The sequence below is a fragment of the Saccoglossus kowalevskii genome, chromosome 3 (assembly GCF_978046115.1).
Source record: "Saccoglossus kowalevskii chromosome 3, keSacKowa6.1, whole genome shotgun sequence".
In the NCBI taxonomy this organism is placed as follows: Eukaryota; Metazoa; Hemichordata; class Enteropneusta; family Harrimaniidae; genus Saccoglossus; species Saccoglossus kowalevskii.
In genome coordinates this window covers 46,860,196-46,880,029 of record NC_140643.1, presented here as the reverse complement: position 1 = coordinate 46,880,029, position 19,834 = coordinate 46,860,196, and the positions used below count along the sequence as shown (strand labels likewise).

General features: G+C 36.6%; 1 protein-coding gene across 4 annotated transcripts in view; it reads left to right on the top strand.

Annotated features, from left to right (window-relative positions):
- Positions 1 to 19,834, top strand: part of LOC102804719 (ER degradation-enhancing alpha-mannosidase-like protein 1) — a 388,700-nt gene that overhangs the window by 29,386 nt on the left and 339,480 nt on the right. The gene's annotated exons all lie outside the window — the stretch shown is intronic.

Here is a 19,834-nt window from a genome sequence, read left to right as displayed (position 1 = left end):
TACACTGGGTGACTAGGCAGAATTCAACCTCCACACTGGTTGACCAGGCAGAGTTCAACCTCCACATTTTGTGACTAGGCAGAGTTCAACCTCCACATTTTGTGACTAGGCAGAGTTCAACCTCTACACTGGGTAACTAGGCAGAGTTCAACCTCCACATTTTGTGACTAGGCAGAGTTCAACCTCTACACTGGGTAACTAGGCAGAGTTCAACCTCCACATTTTGTGACTAGGCAGAGTTCAACCTCCACATTTTGTGACTAGGCAGAGTTCAACCTCTACACTGGTTGACTAGGCAGAATTCAACCTCCATTTTGTGACTAGGCAGAGTTCAACCTCTACACTGGGTAACTAGGCAGAGTTCAACCTCTACACTGGTTGACTAGGCTGAGTTCAACCTCCACATTTTGTGACTAGGCAGAGTTCAACCTCTACACTAGGTAACTAGGCAGAGTTTAACCTCTACACTGGTTGACTAGGCAGAGTTCAACCTCCACATGTTGTGACTAGGCAGAGTTTAACCTCTACACTGGGTAACTAGGCAGAATTTAACCTCTACACTGGTTGACTAGGCAGAGTTCAACCTCCACATTTTGTGACTAGGCAGAGTTCAACATCTACACTGGTTGACTAGGCAGAGTTCAACCTCCACATTTTGTGACTAGGCAGAGTTCAACATCTACACTGGTTGACTAGGCAGAGTTCAACCTCCACATTTTGTGACTAGGCAGAGTTCAACCTCTACACTGGTTGACTAGGCAGAGTTCAACCTCTACACTGGTTGACTAGGCAGAGTTCAACCTCTACACTGGTTGACTAGGCAGAATTCAACCTCCACATTTTGTGACTAGGCAGAGTTCAACCTCTACACTGGTTGACTAGGCAGAGTTCAACCTCTACACTGGTTGACTAGGCAGAGTTCAACCTCTACACTGGTTGACTAGGCAGAGTTCAACCTCCACATTTTGTGACTAGGCAGAGTTCAACCTCTACACTGGTTGACGAGGCAGAGTTCAACCTCCACATTTTGTGACTAGGCAGAGTTCAACCTCTACACTGGTTGACTAGGCAGAGTTCAACCTCCACATTTTGTGACTAGGCAGAGTTCAACCTCTACACTAGGTAACTAGGCAGAGTTCAACCTCTACACTAGGTAACTAGGCAGAGTTCAACCTCTACACTGGTTGACTAGGCAGAGTTCAACCTCCACATTTTGTGACTAGGCAGAGTTCAACCTCTACACTGGTTGACGAGGCAGAGTTCAACCTCCACACTGGGTGACCAGGCTAAGTTCAACCTCCACACTGGTTGACCAGGCTAAGTTCAACCTCTACACTGGTTGACTAGCCATTAAGTCACACTGGATGACCATACAGTCATTTCAAACTGATCATGCAGGATTTTAAACATGATGACTTAGGTTAGGTTCTTGCCACAATGAAAATTATTCAGTCTTGTATTTACCTAATACAAGTAGATATCTGCAACCTTGTATGGTCAGTCTTGTATTTACCTAATACAAGTAGATATCTGCAACCTTGTATGGTCAGTTTTGTATTTACCTAATACAAGTAGATATCTGCAACCTTGTATGGTCAGTCTTGTATTTACCTAATACAAGTAGATATCTGCAACCTTGTATGGTCAGTCTTGTATTTACCTAATACAAGTAGATATCTGCAACCTTGTATGGTTAGTCTTGTATTTACCTAATACAAGTAGATATCTGCAACCTTGTATGGTCAGTCTTGTATTTACCTAATACAAGTAGATATCTGCAACCTTGTATGGTTAGTCTTGTAAATTGCACATAAAATTAACAAGAACCCTACACATTGTTTATAATTACCGTACTCGACCGCGTTAGCGCCCATGCCCGGGCAAGCGCCCACCCCCCACTTTTGCGCAATTTTTATATTTGTGGTCACATTCGGCAAAGCGCCCACCCTTTCAAAATGCAACTAATTTAAAACTTGGTCTTGCGTAACGAATCTTGGTAATCGTTTTTATATGATACAGCGTGGATATCGACTGCTGTGAACATGTTGTGAATGCGTAGAACACGGTAACCGTGCGTAAACTACGTCAGTGCAACACAGCATTCTGATTGGTAAATAACCAACTTGACCCATTAGGTCAAAGGATGCTGCTGCAGGTCAAATGCAAATGTTTGCGTACGATCCAACACCTGCTTCGTCAGTGGAGATAATATGACAACTTTGACTTCGACTGTGTTCCAACAGACTCAAATGTTTTTAATTTCATAAATTCTGGTGGTACGTAATTAATATTGTAATAAAATGTGCATATTTTTTGTGATCATTTCTGTTTCTTCATTGTGAAAATCAATGACGACTCAACTAATTTCGTAATTTGATTTTCCCTCAAAGACGTGATCTGTCACTTGATGAATCAAATTTTTCATTTGCATTCTTTTTTGAGGGGGGTTGCTCGGGTAAGCGCCCACCCCTAAAAACATCGTGATTTTCTGAGTTGAGGCCCCTGGGCGCTAACGCGGTCGAGTACGGTATATGTGTGTGTTTTAGCAAAGGTACGTTGAATGCATGCTTAGCGATGCATGGCCCATATCTTCCATAAGTGATGATATTGTCTTCTCACTAGGTCACTGGCATCAATCACTGTCTCATGTGTGGTTCACTGGTAGTTGTTCAAACATGGTCCGCCTGTTTGTTTCTCTCAACCAACTTAAAACAAAAATAAAATATTATTTAAGTTAGTAAATACACGTTTGAAATTACGCTTTACGAATTTACTTACTAACTTACTTTGCAAAGCTGTCTCTTCCCATTTCGCTTGTTTTACCATTTCCCACTCACTACCAACAAGCTCGTCTTCTGAGGGTTGCCTCACTCAGCAAGTCATCATTCCCCACTCACTGCCGATAAGCTCGTCTTCTGAGGGTTGCCTCACTCAGCAAGTCACCATTCCCCACTCACTGCCGATAAGCTCGTCTTCTGAGGGTTGCCTCACTCAGCAAGTCACCATTCCCCACTCACTGCCGATAAGCTCGTCTTCTGAGGGTTGCCTCACTCAGCAAGTCACCATTCCCCACTCACTACCAACAAGCCCGTCTTCTGAGGGTTACCTCACTCAGCAAGTCACCATTCCCCACTCACTGCCGACAAGCTCGTCTTCTGAGGGTTGCCTCACTCAGCAAGTCACCATTCCCCACTCACTACCAACAAGCCCGTCTTCTGAGGGTTACCTCACTCAGCAAGTCACCATTCCCCACTCACTGCCGATAAGCTCGTCTTCTGAGGGTTACCTCACTCAGCAAGTCACCATTCCCCACTCACTGCCGACAAGCCTGTCTTCTGAGGGTTACCTCACTCAGCAAGTCACCATTCCCCACTCACTACCAACAAGCCCGTCTTCTGAGGGTTACCTCACTCAGCAAGTCACCATTCCCCACTCACTGCCGATAAGCTCGTCTTCTGAGGGTTACCTCACTCAGCAAGTCACCATTCCCCACTCACTACCAACAAGCCCGTCTTCTGAGGGTTACCTCACTCAGCAAGTCACCATTCCCCACTCACTGCCGACAAGCTCGTCTTCTGAGGGTTCCCTCACTCAGCAAGTCACCAATATCAAAATTCTTCACCTTCAGCGTACTCTCCTTCTTCCATATTTTTATTTGTCGTATTAACCGCAAGTCACACAGATTTAAACTCCTGTTGTCTGCTGTTTGTTATGATCCGAGCAGCTGAACCCTGCTGTATATATCGTGTGATATACCACTTTCACACTTGACCAATCAGAATGTGCCACTTCAGTATACACACAGCATTATAATATATAAGTTTTGTGTAAGATAGTTTGAATCTTTTCTTTTATGAATAAATTTTAAAGATTCTCATTCTTTATACATACCTGGATTGTATTGGTCTGCTTCTATGATGAGCCTGTTCATTCCTAACATCAAAATAAGTGTGGGCACTTTGAAATGGCTGGCTTTTTTTTATTGAATCAAACCTGATCTATGTGAAACAACTAATAGCACCTAATGGAATAAACTTGTGTATGCCAAGTCAGAAATTAGTCCCATTAGAGGACATAGAGGGCGCTCTTTGTCTGAGTAACAAAACCTAGTGTAGTAAACTTGGATATTGCTGGGACAGAAGTCATCCAATTAGAGTACATAGAGGGCACTCTTTGTCTGACTAACCCAACTTAATGTTGTAAACTTGCATACTGCTGAGTCAGCAATTCATCCCAGGAGAGCACTAAAAGAACCCTCTTTTAACTTCAGTTGTCACTGGTATTTTTTGGCAAGTGTGTGCTAGTGGTGAGAAACTGGAATTAATCTGTGTGTATAGTCTGTTTCTGTTTCTAAAATCTGGGCCAAGGCTTGATCCTTGTCCTTGTACATTCAAACTGGTATAAGGTGTGCCCTCTGTAGGCAAATAACGTGCTATGAGTCATCCAAAAACAAATTGGGAATAGAAACTTATATATATACCGGTAGTTGTAAACAATAACATTTTTGCCAAAATATTACATTTTGTACATTTTAAATTATCTTTTTTTTTTTTAAAAAACTCACCATTTTAAGCAGTAAAAAAGTGTTTCCTCTAAAAATTAACGATCCCGGATCGTTGTTTGATCCCCAAGGTCTACGGGGGATAAGTGGTGATCTTGAAACTTGGGTTGATCTGTATTTCTCTGACATTTTCCGAATAATATGAAGTCCATATACCGGTACATCAGCTATTTACGATACCCTTAGTTTTCACGAGTTTAAAAAAAAAAAAAAAAAAAAAAAATCCGACCGACCGACCCAATTTTCCGACTTGAGGGCTACATAAGGTTTTTTTTTTTTGGCCTTACAGATCTTGATTACCATTTCCCTAGAACATGACAATAATGTTATATAAGACATTGGTGCCATGGTTGATATAAATCTTTGAAATATTTATAATTTAGGGTCTAATCTCAAAGTATGGCACACTTTATGGGGCAATAAATATGTCCAAAAAAATAGTGTTATATGTTACTTTTCTCTTGAGAAATTATTGGGTATCATTTACTTGACATCAATTAAATATTTGAATATTGAATTTAATATCCAGTACTATGTTACATGTACATACATACATGATGAACATCTGCTTGCTTCTCATTACAACCTGCATTTTATAAAAACTATGTTGAGTTGAGATGTAGTATTTGTACAAGTGATTGTTAAATTTATGTTTGAGTTGGATTATTGATTTTGAACTTAAATTTTCATAATCAATTGAACTTAAATTGTTATTAGGGACAACAACCGCATCTTTTAGAGGTGGAGTTTTTTTCTATTAGTTAAAAAACATATTTGTTCCTGGTTGGTTCTCAATAATTATTGCTGATAGCTGCTTTTATTGATCAACTTGTCCTGTAAATATTTTGAAAGTATCCATCACCATTTTTGTTGACAAATATAAAAATATCAAAAATATTGTTTTAAAATAACAAATCAAGATAAGACTACAAACTGTGTGTGCTTTTGATTTAGAATATTTCTCTGTACTGAGTAGTCGGTATTAGACTTTATGTAAAAGTTAAGGTAGCAAGACAATTTTTTGTTGAAAATTATGATTTTCACATTTATTTATTAATTGATGAAATGCACTATAAACTTTCATCTGACAAAGTCAACGTAACCTAGAATGTCATGTAAGTCGGGTAAAATGTAGATTTTCTGAAGGAAAGCAAGGCAGCTTCAGTCCTGTTTTCTAAAATCAACAACACAGGTTTAATTTGTGTGCCTATAAGTTTCAAAGATAAACTCAAGACAAAGCAATGTTAGGATGTGTTATCAGTTGCTATTTGATACACAATGAGTGTTTCCAAACATTTGAGTGGTTTGTCTCCGCCCCTGTTTATTTCACAGATTAGTCATTTGGATATGAATGTGTCAGACACAAGGTCACACAGCCACTGAAAAAAATCATTGATTTTAGTGTTTGCATCTGCCGATTTTATCGAACTATAGCTATCCCATTCCTTTATTTTTTGGTTTCCAATAGCCTTACACATTTGAATGCCCCTACACATGTTAAAACAGACCTTGATGGGAAAACAAATCACTTGTGCAGATAAACAAGCTTGAAAATCTTTGCTGTGACTTCATCAACGTTTTCTAGGAGTTTATGTTTTTCAAAATACAAGGTCTTTAACAAAAAATAACGTATACTTATTGTCGTCGGATGAACACCAAATTTTCACAGCTTTAAGGTGACAATGAGAGGAACTTGAATGTGTCCAGACAAACTATTTTATGGATTATTTACCAATGTGTTGTGGTTTGAGTTGGGGTCAATGCGACTAAAACAGAAATTAAAATTCAGGACACTACTTTTCAAAACACGTTACTTGAATAAAACTGACCAGACACATTCAATTTACCAGACTATTGAACAACTAGAAAAAGTGAAAACAAAACTTCTTATCACCAGCATGAATGCATAATTTTTTTTTTCACTTTTGATTAAGTAACGCACCATAAATGCAGATACGGGCATGACAAACACACCTTTGAAAAGCTTGAAGTCTGACGATTCCAAAAAATATATACTTTCCTGGGTCTATTTGTAGTCATTTGGTCCAAATTAGAAGATGAAAACAAGTATGCAAATAATAGTCTCGCTACCTTAAGTTGGACAAATGCATGTGTGTATATATCAAATAGGTCATTCATTGTGATTATATTTCAAAAATTAGTAGACAGTCTAATTTTGATGTACATACTAATAGTTTTCTATTGTGGGGCTATACACACAGTATAGGCTTTCATAGACAGCAAATCACAGCTTCTACATTACACACAGTATAGGCTTACATAGACAGCAAATCACAGCTTCTACATTACACACAGTATAGGCTTACATAGACAGCAAATCACAGCTTCTACATTACACACAGTATAGGCTTACATAGACAGCAAATCACAGCTTCTACATTACACACAGTATAGGCTTACATAGACAGCAAATCACAGCTTCTACATTACACACAGTATAGGCTTTCATAGACAGCAAATCACAGCTTCTACATTACACACAGTATAGGCTTACATAGACAGCAAATCACAGCTTCTACATTACACACAGTATAGGCTTACATAGACAGCAAATCACAGCTTCTACATTACACACAGTATAGGCTTTCATAGACGGCAAATCACAGCTTCTACATTACACACAGTATAGGCTTACATAGACAGCAAATCACAGCTTCTACATTACACACAGTATAGGCTTTCATAGACGGCAAATCACAGCTTCTACATTACACACAGTATAGGCTTACATAGACGGCAAATCACAGCTTCTACATTACACACAGTATAGGCTTTCATAGACGGCAAATCACAGCTTCTACATTACACACAGTATAGGCTTTCATAGACGGCAAATCACAGCTTCTACATTACACACAGTATAGGCTTTCATAGACGGCAAATCACAGCTTCTACATTACACACAGTATAGGCTTTCATAGACGGCAAATCACAGCTTCTACATTACACACAGTATAGGCTTACATAGACGGCAAATCACAGCTTCTACATTACACACAGTATAGGCTTACATAGACAGCAAATCACAGCTTCTACATTACACACAGTTTAGGCTTACATAGACAGCAAATCACAGCTTCTACATTACACACAGTATAGGCTTTCATAGACAGCAAATCACAGCTTCTACATTACACACAGTATAGGCTTTCATAGACGGCAAATCACAGCTTCTACATTACACACAGTATAGGCTTACATAGACAGCAAATCACAGCTTCTACATTACACACAGTATAGGCTTTCATAGACGGCAAATCACACCTTCTACATTACACACAGTATAGGCTTACATAGACAGCAAATCACAGCTTCTACATTACACACAGTATAGGCTTTCATAGACAGCAAATCACAGCTTCTACATTACACACAGTATAGGCTTACATATACAGCAAATCACAGCTTCTACATTACACACAGTATAGGCTTACATAGACAGCAAATCACAGCTTCTACATTACACACAGTATAGGCTTACATAGACAGCAAATCACAGCTTCTACATTACACACAGTTTAGGCTTACATAGACAGCAAATCACAGCTTCTACATTACACACAGTATAGGCTTTCATAGACAGCAAATCACAGCTTCTACATTACACACAGTATAGGCTTACATAGACAGCAAATCACAGCTTCTACATTACACACAGTATAGGCTTACATATACAGCAAATCACAGCTTCTACATTACACACAGTATAGGCTTTCATAGACGGCAAATCACAGCTTCTACATTACACACAGTATAGGCTTTCATAGACAGCAAATCACAGCTTCTACATTACACACAGTATAGGCTTTCATAGACAGCAAATCACAGCTTCTACATTACACACAGTATAGGCTTTCATAGACAGCAAATCACAGCTTCTACATTACACACAGTATAGGCTTACATAGCAAATCACAGCTTCTACATTACATACAGTATAGGCTTTCATAGACAGCAAATCACAGCTTCTACATTACACACAGTATAGGCTTTCATATACAGCAAATCACAGCTTCTACATTACACACAGTATAGGCTTACATAGACAGCAAATCACAGCTTCTACATTACATACAGTATAGGCTTTCATAGACAGCAAATCACAGCTTCTACATTACACACAGTATAGGCTTACATAGACAGCAAATCACAGCTTCTACATTACACACAGTATAGGCTTACATAGACAGCAAATCACAGCTTCTACATTACACACAGTATAGGCTTTCATAGACAGCAAATCACAGCTTCTACATTACACACAGTATAGGCTTACATAGACAGCAAATCACAGCTTCTACATTACACACAGTATAGGCTTTCATAGACAGCAAATCACAGCTTCTACATTACACACAGTATAGGCTTACATAGACAGCAAATCACAGTTTCTACATTACACACAGTATAGGCTTACATAGACAGCAAATCACAGCTTCTACATTACACACAGTATAGGCTTACATAGACAGCAAATCACAGCTTCTACATTACACACAGTATAGGCTTACATATACAGCAAATCACAGCTTCTACATTACACACAGTATAGGCTTACATAGACAGCAAATCACAGTTTCTACATTACACACAGTATAGGCTTACATAGACAGCAAATCACAGCTTCTACATTACACACAGTATAGGCTTTCATAGACGGCAAATCACAGTTTCTACATTACACACAGTATAGGCTTACATAGACAGCAAATCACAGCTTCTACATTACACACAGTATAGGCTTTCATAGACGGCAAATCACAGCTTCTACATTACACACAGTATAGGCTTACATAGACGGCAAATCACAGCTTCTACATTACACACAGTATAGGCTTACATAGACAGCAAATCACAGCTTCTACATTACATACAGTATAGGCTTTCATAGACAGCAAATCACAGCTTCTACATTACACACAGTATAGGCTTTCATAGACAGCAAATCACAGCTTCTACATTACACACAGTATAGGCTTACATAGACAGCAAATCACAGCTTCTACATTACATACAGTATAGGCTTTCATAGACAGCAAATCACAGCTTCTACATTACACACAGTATAGGCTTACATAGACAGCAAATCACAGCTTCTACATTACACACAGTATAGGCTTACATAGACAGCAAATCACAGCTTCTACATTACACACAGTATAGGCTTTCATAGACAGCAAATCACAGCTTCTACATTACACACAGTATAGGCTTACATAGCAAATCACAGCTTCTACATTACACACAGTATAGGCTTACACAGACAGCAAATCACAGCTTCTACATTACATACAGTATAGGCTTTCATAGACAGCAAATCACAGCTTCTACATTACACACAGTATAGGCTTACACAGACAGCAAATCACAGCTTCTACATTACACACAGTATAGGCTTACATAGACAGCAAATCACAGCTTCTACATTACACACAGTATAGGCTTTCATAGACAGCAAATCACAGCTTCTACATTACACACAGTATAGGCTTACACAGACAGCAAATCACAGCTTCTACATTACACACAGTATAGGCTTACATAGACAGCAAATCACAGCTTCTACATTACACACAGTATAGGCTTTCATAGACAGCAAATCACAGCTTCTACATTACACACAGTATAGGCTTACACAGACAGCAAATCACAGCTTCTACATTACACACAGTATAGGCTTTCATAGACAGCAAATCACAGCTTCTACATTACACACAGTATAGGCTTACATAGACAGCAAATCACAGTTTCTACATTACACACAGTATAGGCTTACATAGACAGCAAATCACAGCTTCTACATTACACACAGTATAGGCTTTCATAGACGGCAAATCACAGCTTCTACATTACACACAGTATAGGCTTACATAGACGGCAAATCACAGCTTCTACATTACACACAGTATAGGCTTTCATAGACGGCAAATCACAGCTTCTACATTACACACAGTATAGGCTTTCATAGACGGCAAATCACAGCTTCTACATTACACACAGTATAGGCTTTCATAGACGGCAAATCACAGCTTCTACATTACACACAGTATAGGCTTTCATAGACGGCAAATCACAGCTTCTACATTACACACAGTATAGGCTTACATAGACGGCAAATCACAGCTTCTACATTACACACAGTATAGGCTTACATAGACAGCAAATCACAGCTTCTACATTACACACAGTTTAGGCTTACATAGACAGCAAATCACAGCTTCTACATTACACACAGTATAGGCTTTCATAGACAGCAAATCACAGCTTCTACATTACACACAGTATAGGCTTTCATAGACGGCAAATCACAGCTTCTACATTACACACAGTATAGGCTTACATAGACAGCAAATCACAGCTTCTACATTACACACAGTATAGGCTTTCATAGACGGCAAATCACACCTTCTACATTACACACAGTATAGGCTTACATAGACAGCAAATCACAGCTTCTACATTACACACAGTATAGGCTTTCATAGACAGCAAATCACAGCTTCTACATTACACACAGTATAGGCTTACATATACAGCAAATCACAGCTTCTACATTACACACAGTATAGGCTTACATAGACAGCAAATCACAGCTTCTACATTACACACAGTATAGGCTTACATAGACAGCAAATCACAGCTTCTACATTACACACAGTTTAGGCTTACATAGACAGCAAATCACAGCTTCTACATTACACACAGTATAGGCTTTCATAGACAGCAAATCACAGCTTCTACATTACACACAGTATAGGCTTACATAGACAGCAAATCACAGCTTCTACATTACACACAGTATAGGCTTACATATACAGCAAATCACAGCTTCTACATTACACACAGTATAGGCTTTCATAGACGGCAAATCACAGCTTCTACATTACACACAGTATAGGCTTTCATAGACAGCAAATCACAGCTTCTACATTACACACAGTATAGGCTTTCATAGACAGCAAATCACAGCTTCTACATTACACACAGTATAGGCTTTCATAGACAGCAAATCACAGCTTCTACATTACACACAGTATAGGCTTACATAGCAAATCACAGCTTCTACATTACATACAGTATAGGCTTTCATAGACAGCAAATCACAGCTTCTACATTACACACAGTATAGGCTTTCATATACAGCAAATCACAGCTTCTACATTACACACAGTATAGGCTTACATAGACAGCAAATCACAGCTTCTACATTACATACAGTATAGGCTTTCATAGACAGCAAATCACAGCTTCTACATTACACACAGTATAGGCTTACATAGACAGCAAATCACAGCTTCTACATTACACACAGTATAGGCTTACATAGACAGCAAATCACAGCTTCTACATTACACACAGTATAGGCTTTCATAGACAGCAAATCACAGCTTCTACATTACACACAGTATAGGCTTACATAGACAGCAAATCACAGCTTCTACATTACACACAGTATAGGCTTTCATAGACAGCAAATCACAGCTTCTACATTACACACAGTATAGGCTTACATAGACAGCAAATCACAGTTTCTACATTACACACAGTATAGGCTTACATAGACAGCAAATCACAGCTTCTACATTACACACAGTATAGGCTTACATAGACAGCAAATCACAGCTTCTACATTACACACAGTATAGGCTTACATATACAGCAAATCACAGCTTCTACATTACACACAGTATAGGCTTACATAGACAGCAAATCACAGTTTCTACATTACACACAGTATAGGCTTACATAGACAGCAAATCACAGCTTCTACATTACACACAGTATAGGCTTTCATAGACGGCAAATCACAGTTTCTACATTACACACAGTATAGGCTTACATAGACAGCAAATCACAGCTTCTACATTACACACAGTATAGGCTTTCATAGACGGCAAATCACAGCTTCTACATTACACACAGTATAGGCTTACATAGACGGCAAATCACAGCTTCTACATTACACACAGTATAGGCTTACATAGACAGCAAATCACAGCTTCTACATTACATACAGTATAGGCTTTCATAGACAGCAAATCACAGCTTCTACATTACACACAGTATAGGCTTTCATAGACAGCAAATCACAGCTTCTACATTACACACAGTATAGGCTTACATAGACAGCAAATCACAGCTTCTACATTACATACAGTATAGGCTTTCATAGACAGCAAATCACAGCTTCTACATTACACACAGTATAGGCTTACATAGACAGCAAATCACAGCTTCTACATTACACACAGTATAGGCTTACATAGACAGCAAATCACAGCTTCTACATTACACACAGTATAGGCTTTCATAGACAGCAAATCACAGCTTCTACATTACACACAGTATAGGCTTACATAGCAAATCACAGCTTCTACATTACACACAGTATAGGCTTACACAGACAGCAAATCACAGCTTCTACATTACATACAGTATAGGCTTTCATAGACAGCAAATCACAGCTTCTACATTACACACAGTATAGGCTTACACAGACAGCAAATCACAGCTTCTACATTACACACAGTATAGGCTTACATAGACAGCAAATCACAGCTTCTACATTACACACAGTATAGGCTTTCATAGACAGCAAATCACAGCTTCTACATTACACACAGTATAGGCTTACACAGACAGCAAATCACAGCTTCTACATTACACACAGTATAGGCTTACATAGACAGCAAATCACAGCTTCTACATTACACACAGTATAGGCTTTCATAGACAGCAAATCACAGCTTCTACATTACACACAGTATAGGCTTACACAGACAGCAAATCACAGCTTCTACATTACACACAGTATAGGCTTTCATAGACAGCAAATCACAGCTTCTACATTACACACAGTATAGGCTTACATAGACAGCAAATCACAGTTTCTACATTACACACAGTATAGGCTTACATAGACAGCAAATCACAGCTTCTACATTACACACAGTATAGGCTTACATAGACAGCAAATCACAGCTTCTACATTACACACAGTATAGGCTTTCATAGACAGCAAATCACAGCTTCTACATTACACACAGTATAGGCTTACATAGACAGCAAATCACAGCTTCTACATTACACACAGTTTAGGCTTACATAGACGGCAAATCACAGTTTCTACATTACACACAGTATAGGCTTACATAGACAGCAAATCACAGCTTCTACATTACACACAGTTTAGGCTTACATAGACGGCAAATCACAGCTTCTACATTACACACAGTATAGGCTTTCATAGACAGCAAATCACAGCTTCTACATTACACACAGTATAGGCTTTCATAGACGGCAAATCACAGCTTCTACATTACACACAGTATAGGCTTACATAGACAGCAAATCACAGCTTCTACATTACACACAGTATAGGCTTTCATAGACGGCAAATCACAGCTTCTACATTACACACAGTATAGGCTTACATAGACAGCAAATCACAGCTTCTACATTACACACAGTATAGGCTTACATAGACAGCAAATCACAGCTTCTACATTACACACAGTATAGGCTTACATAGACAGCAAATCACAGCTTCTACATGCTGAAATCTGTATAATTATAATGTTTACTATAAAGATATACATGTAATTCTAATTTCACACTTATACACTCACACTTCATACATATATGGGTCAATAGATTTCTCACTTTACTTCATAAGAAAATATTCATTAAATTTCACCCTTTTTTTCTTGGTGTGTTGACAGTCCTATGATAGTTTATTATTCTGAAATGCTGAACACTTGAACATTTTTGAGTTATTTACACAACAGCCTGAAAACCAAAGTGTTTTCACTTTAAATAAATGTTTGGATCATTTAAAGAGATATTTTAGATAAATTAGAGAATGTTGTTGATAATGTTCCTTAATGTATGTTAATGATATGCATATTGGATAATGATTTAATATCATAAACTACATTAAAATGAATGCACACAAAAAAGTATTCGTTTGAACATTTTATGGACTTCACAAGATTAGTACCCTTGTGTACCTTGTTTTTATTCTAATGAGCAGGTTTTTTCTCACAATTTCTGGTTTGTACAAAATAACCTAGTATGTATGGTAATGACATTGAATTGAGAAACTCTGCAATACTTTCTGATAAGGTTTTTAGCATTGTTATTGACCACCATTTTTATTTTATTCCAGTAGCATGTGTATAATAATCAAATTTAATCTATAATGTTGGACAGTCAAATTAATTCAGTGTATTATCAAATACAAAGAAGACACCGCTTTAACAAATGTTTATCAGTTTAAGATATTTTTATTACTCTATCCCTATATCTCCTGATACATTGCCAGTCTGCACCAGCGGAACTACAGTGTGTGTACCTGCTGAGATTTTTATGGCAAATTTGAGATGGGAAATAATAAATTTTTATTATTTCTGACGACAGCTAGCATTGTTATACTGTAACATATGGCTTGAAGGTATACAATCAAAGGAGAGCAGTATAACTATTCTAAATGCTTGGCAACTACTGTGTCAATGTAAAATAGACAAATTTTGATATACGATTGTAAGTTGGAAGAATGTTGGTAACACAGCATGAATGTTCATTTTAAGACTTGACCTCGGATGACCTCGGATGACATGTTCTGTATATCACTTTCCTACCTAATGAGTTCCTAAAAGATTATTTGAAATGACTCGTAAGCTTTTTTTATTGCATTTCATGTATTTTCTGCATGGACCAGTTCTGATGACAAAAACATTACTCTGGATGAAACTACACATCCCTTTTTCATCAGTAAAATTAATTCGTAAAACTTGCTGATGAGATAGGCTGCTAAGTAGTGATACCACATTTAAGGATTTCAGAAAATAAAAAACACAAATATTATTTCTGTAGTTTGTGTTTAAATTGTATAAAAACAAAATATTTTCCAATTATACCTAGAGAGGGCACTTGTTAACTGCACATCATTTCATTAGTGAGTACAATAATCAAAATGACATGCATGCCTAAATTTTAAAACTCTTTATTTATTTATATATTTGTAGATTTACCAAGTCATAAACAATAAACTATCTGTAAAGTTAGGCGATGGATATGATATTAATATAAGGTGTTCACTAAGAATTCAATGTATTTACTTGATGATTTCATGTATTCTAGACCATTCACACTAGTGTGTGCACTAATAATAGAGCAAATATTGTATTTAATTATAACAAGCACTATACTAACAAGCTTGAGTCAACGCAATGTTTAATTAAAAGTACCCCCCCCCCCCCCCGGGAATATACACACATGTCTGTAAAGCCATGCAACAAAAATCAAGGCCAGTATTTTTATTGTTGTCACATAAAAAAATATTATTAAAAAACAAGCAGAGCTGAAACAAAACTAATCTCTGTTCTCTCCCCTAATCCAACCATGACCACGTTTCTTGTCTATCACCACCATTAGTCATTCTGGTAGAGCATGTCCTGGCACATGTATTATAGCTGCCCCTGTGTAATCTATTGTGGTGAATACTATCAGAAATGGTCTAATTAATTGACTTGCTGGTCAAAGTTCAAATGGATCAACAAAAACATTTATGTTCGGCCATAACAAATACCTTTTATTTGTATTGTTTGTTTTAAGATTATTCAATGTTTAATTCTATGTTGTAGAAACACAAACCAAATAGTTTGATTGTTTGTTTTAAGATTATCCAATGTTTAATTCTATGTTGTAGAAACACAAACCAAATAGTTTGATTGTTTGTTTTAAGATTATCCAATGTTTAATTCTAGTTGTAGAAACACAAACCAAATAGTTTGATTGGTTGTTTTAAGATTATCCAATGTTTAATTCTAGTTGTAGAAACACAAACCAGATAGTTTGATTGTTTGTTTTAAGATTATCCAGTGTTTAATTTGTTTAATTCTACGTTGTAGAAACACAAACCATATTGTTTGATAATTTAATGGAATTTGCAGACTTGACTTGTGAACGTCACTGTAGCTTGATTACTGTCTTGATGAAAATTACATTACATGTATGTATCCCAAGGGGTATGATATATGTGTGATGTTTTAATATAATTGGTCCATGCATGTCTGAGATATTTGTTGAGACACATACATACATGGATGCATGCACAGGGGTCAAAACATAAGTCCTTGTTTTTGGAGTTAGACCAAGTGTAGACTAAAACGTGGATTTAGTGACTCTGTACTCTACACATGCGCTACAAATGAGAATTCAGTTCTCTCAACTTTCCTTCATTATAAGAGAACTTTTCAACATATGTTCTACCATAACCAAATCTTATACCCATAAAGTATTATTACAATCTACACTAAATGCAGTTAGTACCATTACTCATTCATGAAATATTTGAAATAAACTAAAAAAATCAAACTCAAAATGTGATACAATCAACATATTGAACTCCTCAGGTACTAAATTTGTTTTTACAAAAACAATTAAATTTGTCAAAAGTATTGAAAAATAATCACTCTGAAATTTGTATATATTTTTACATTGTTTTGCATTACTTGAGCAGTACTGTGCTGAGTAACTGGGAATTTCATATAGGTTTACTTGCCAAGTGATTTGTTTTCATTGTGAACGTTCCTGAGGACAATTGTGCAAAATATGGAAGTGCTGGCATAGTATGGTACAGTTTTTCTGTGTAGATTTGATGCCACTATTTTGTCTGCAAGGAGGCAAACATCAATGTGATCTGCCAAGAACCTAGGGATGTGGAATTCAGAAAGTGTGCTGTATTATGCTCAGAAGGAAATATGAAATGTCCCTCTATTAAGATGTATTATTAAAGTTGGTTTCAAATCAGAAATTACAGCTACATGTAACAGCATAATAACCGGCAAATCAAATGAAATTTTTTGAAAACAAGTTTGTCATTTGCTGAATTCTCAATTCACAGCTGTATCAATTCATCTCTAGAATGTGTAAAATGCAGCAAAGATGACAATGTCTTGTTAGTCTCAAAAACAAGAATTTATGATTTATTTTCTGTGCATTTGTGCATGTCTAGATTTATATCTCGGACATCCTTGAACCACATAGCTAGTAATTTATCTGGGACATATGCACATGCTTTGATTTTGTGATCTGATTAAAGATGGCTGACTACCAGCCATTTTTTATCTGAAAATGCACTAAAATGCACTTTTCTGGACACCCTAAGGTCGATTTGTTTCAAATTTGGTATGTTGGTTGATGTGTGCATGTCATTTTTTTTTGATCAGATTGCTTTTTTGCCCAAATTGCTGAATTAAAAATGACAAATAATTATCATATCAGTGCTTTATCAAAACTACAAGGCTTTTTGGAATGTCATTTCTAAACTCATTTAAGGTATGAAATAAAAATCATGTGATCTTTCCAAGTGATCTCAGACTTGAATCAACAGATTATGACAAAATCAGTGTAATGTCACATATGGCTCAATTGCTGATGAGGGAACCAGGAGACAATGTTTAGTAAAAACATTTTTCCATACAAGATCATATTTGCACTGTGATATTATAGGGACATGCAAATACAAATGTTATATATATGATATATATATGAAATATATATATATGAAAGCTACAACAGTACATCACCACAAATCAATTATGCTTCAGTAGCCGCTAACAATAATAATAACTCAATAAATGAAAATAATATTAGTAATGATGTCAACAGCAACAATATCAACAGATCTGAATTACCACCAGCATTCAATATGCCGCAGCCAATGCCTAACTGGTATCAATACAACATGCAGCCAATAATGGAAAGACCACTGCCATGGATGCCAGTACATCTATTTAACAGAACATTCCTCACCTTACTCTAATCCTTCATATGGTTATGGTACTTAACAGACACAAAGAACAGCTAAAAATAGCCTTGTGGAACATTCATGGGCTGAAAACCTGTATTAATGATAGTCTATTAGAAACTTTTGTTAGTAAGCATGACATGGTTTGTTTATTAGAAACTTGGCTAGATTATACTGATAGTGTTAGTGTGCCCAATGGTTACTTATATTTTAGAGTAAATAGAAAGAAACATAAAAATGCACGAAAAGCCTCTGGGGGTATGATTATATTTTATAAATCAAAATTTTGAAAAGGGATAAACAAATTCATCAGTAAGTTTAAAGAATCACTATGGTTAAAACTTGATAAGCATTTCTTTGGTTTGGAAAATGACTTGTACATAAACAGTACATACATTCCACCAATAGGATCATCCTACTATAATTCTAGTGATCTTACTGGTGAAGACATTTTTAACATTATAACGGAGGAATCACTGCATTATTCAAACCATGGAAATGTCTGTATACTGGGAGACTTAAACTCTAGAACAGTTAATTTAAATGATACACTTGATGATATTAATATATCGGACATTGATATTCCTTATACAGAACTTATGGACAATAACAGACAATCTATGGATACAATGAATAACAAATATGGGCAGTATTTGTGTGATTTATGCCTGACTACTGATATGATAATTGCTAATGGTCGTATTGTAGGTGATCTAATGGGAAAAATAACTTGCTTCCAATATAATGGTGTCAGCCAAGTTGATTACTGTGTGGTTCAAAAATCATTTTTGCCAAAGATCAACTACTTAAAAATCAATGAATTAAGTCAAATATCTGATCACTGTTCACTATCTTTAGCTATAAATACCAACTATGTTAATGAACACAGCATTGACATCTCATTGACTCCATACAAAAAATATAATTGGAATAACTCCTCAAAGGAAAACTTTGTAACTCAGCTAAACTCTAAGGATTCAGTAGACAAAATGAATACTTTTCTTGATAACCGTTTTAATTTAGAAGAGAGTGACAAAGTGATATCAGACTTTAATGATATTATGCATTTCACAGCTAACAAAGCTTTAAAATTCACTGCAATTAAATCAAGAAAATTTAGTAGAAAAACAAAAGAAAAAATAAACAAAAATGGTTTGATAATGATTTAGCGCATGTCCGAAAATGCCTAAAAGATATTTCCAGACTTGTTGACAAGTTTCCTTATGATCAAAACTTGAGAATGCAAAGGATGAGTATCAATAAGCCATTCAAAATATTAGTCAAATTGAAGGAAAATAAGTTTAAAGAAAAATTACTGCATGACTTAATGAATTTGGAAACAAAAAATCCATCAGAATTCTGGGATATCATCAAACAAATTAAAGAGTACAATGATTTGGATACTAGTAAACATCCTCCATCCATTGCATCAACAGAAT